The sequence below is a fragment of the Cebidichthys violaceus genome, unplaced genomic scaffold (assembly GCF_023349555.1).
Source record: "Cebidichthys violaceus isolate CVI_PGR_0920_01 unplaced genomic scaffold, fCebVio1.0.p SCAF_146, whole genome shotgun sequence".
Taxonomy (NCBI): Eukaryota; Metazoa; Chordata; class Actinopteri; order Perciformes; family Stichaeidae; genus Cebidichthys; species Cebidichthys violaceus.
This window is the reverse complement of record NW_027176314.1, coordinates 82501-85148: the sequence shown is the minus strand read 5'-3', so window position 1 is coordinate 85148 and position 2648 is coordinate 82501. Positions and strand designations below refer to the sequence as shown.

Here is a 2648-nt window from a genome sequence, read left to right as displayed (position 1 = left end):
TGACCCAGTGTCGTCTTCAAAATAAAAGCTTTGTTGAAATGGTGACGTTGAAAAGGATTAAAATGCAAACGCATTAAAAAAAATTAAAATCTGAAATAACAGCAGAAACAATATATGTTCAACCAATATAAATAATAGTAATACTATTCAAATGGAAGTTCTTCACAGTAAGAAGGAAAATTAAGATTAGATTTCTGTTGACCAACTAACTGAAGCTATAAACCTTTACAAAGTAAAAGTGACTTTAATAAACAATATCATTTATTCATTTAGATACAATGTTATTTATTTTTAGATTTATATTTCATGATGCTTGTATTATTTTTATTATTGTATTAGTATTAATTCAATGTAGTTTGAAACATGAATAATCAAAATTAAAATATGTAAATATTTATTAAAATGAATTTCACGGTCACATTGGTACAAACATCATTTATATATATATATATATATATATATATATATATATATATATATATTATATATATATAATATTCAAATATATCTGGATTTCCTTTTTATTGATGCTTTCATTGTGTAAGTGTTGACCGGATGTGCCGTTGTTTCGCACTGCGGCTGTCTTCACGGATGTTGCGTCACGAGTCGAGCCGATCCGAGCGGAGCCAGGCCAACAACACCCGGACCCGATGGACACCTTCAGAGCCTGAAACCTGGACCGAGACCCGGACTAAAGACCCGGACTACCTCCTGGACCAGAGACGCCTCAGTGGTCCGGGTACGTCTTCTTCTTCTTCTTCTTCTTCGTCTTCTTCTTTCTCTTCTTCTTCTTCTTCTGCGGATGTTGTTATTTTGCGTCTGACGTTTTTCTTCTTCGGTGTGTTTGTGTTAGCCGTTAGCCGTTAGCCGCCCTGCTGCTCCTCCTGTGAATAAATACTCTTAAATACTCCTTAATTATCTAAATACTCACTGATCCTGTGAGTTCACCTCCTCACGTGTTGTAGTATTTTATAATACTAGGATCTGGATTATAAACTAACACGTGTGCAGTATTATTTGTGTATTTTATCTCCTGTTATGTTTCCATAATACTATAATATAAATAACATCAAGGCTGGTTTATTTACTTTATGGTGCGATGTGTTTGATCTCCTCCACCGACACTGCTGTCATAAATACTACTCCTCTAACACGAGTACAATACTCCTCTAACACGAGTACAATACTCCTCTAACACGAGTACAATACTCCTCCAATACTAGTACAATACTCCTCTAACCCTAGTACAATACTCCTCTAACACGAGTACAATACTCCTCTAACACAAGTACAATACTCCTCTAACCCTAGTACAATACTCCTCTAACCCTAGTACACTACTCCTCTAACACGAGTACAATACTCCTCTAACACAAGTACAATACTCCTCCAATACTAGTACAATACTCCTCTAACCCTAGTACACTACTCCTCTAACACGAGTACAATACTCCTCTAACACGAGTACAATACTCCTCTAACACGAGTACAATACTCCTCCAATACTAGTACAATACTCCTCTAACCCTAGTACAATACTCCTCCAATACTAGTACAATACTCCTCCGATACTAGTACAATACAACTCTAACCCTAGTACAATACTCCTCTAACACGAGTACAATACTCCTCCAATACTAGTACAATACTCCTCCACTACTAGTACAATACTCCTCTAACACAAGTACAATACTCCTCTAACCCTAGTACAATACTCCTCTAACACGAGTACAATACTCCTCCAATACTAGTACAATACTCCTCCAATACTAGTACAATACTCCTCTAACACGAGTACAATACTCTAACACTAGTACAATACTCCTCTAACACAAGTACAATACTCCTCCAATACTAGTACAATACTCCTCTAACACGAGTACAATACTCCTCCAATACTAGTACAATACTCTAACACGAGTACAATACTCTAACACTAGTACAATACTCTAACACGAGTACATTACTCCTCTAACACGAGTACTATACTCTAACACGAGTACAATACTCCTCCAATACTAGTACAATACTCCTCTAACACTAGTACAATACTCCCATAGTACTACTAGTAAAATACTCCTCTAACACGAGTACAATACTCCCACAATACTACTAGTACAAAACTCCCATCATACTACTAGTACAATACTCCCATAATACTACTAGTACAATACTCCCATAATACTACTAGTACAATACTCCCATAATACTACTAGTACAATACTCCTCCAACACTAGTACAATACTCCCATAGTACTACTAGTACAATACTCCTCTAACACTAGTACTATACTCCCATAATTCTACTAGTACAATACTCCTCCAATACTAGTACAATACTCCCATAGTACTATGTCAATTCTCCTCTGAAACTTGTATAATACTCTTGTAATAATTGTACAGTACCTCTATAATACTTGTAGAATACATTTGTGTGTACATAATACTACTACTACTAATATTAATATTAATAATATAAAGTCTGAAATAAAGGAAACAAAAAGAGAAACGAGTCTCAAGTTACTGGAAACTTTCTGTCTGTAATCTGAACCTGTGTGTCTTTCTGTGTGTGTGTGTGTGTGTGTGTGTGTGTGTGTGTGTGTGTGTGTGCGTGCGTGCGTGCGTGCGTGCGTGCGTGCGTGCGTGCG

General features: G+C 36.2%; 1 protein-coding gene across 1 annotated transcript in view; it reads left to right on the top strand.

The window, feature by feature from the left end:
• Positions 1–592: 592 nt before the first annotated feature.
• Positions 593–2648, top strand: part of LOC137871541 (phosphatidylinositol 4-kinase beta-like) — a 21072-nt gene continuing 19016 nt past the window's right edge. The window contains exon 1 of the mRNA XM_068709390.1: positions 593–739. The gene's annotated coding sequence lies outside the window, so the exon portion shown is untranslated. The remainder of the gene's footprint in view (positions 740–2648) is intronic.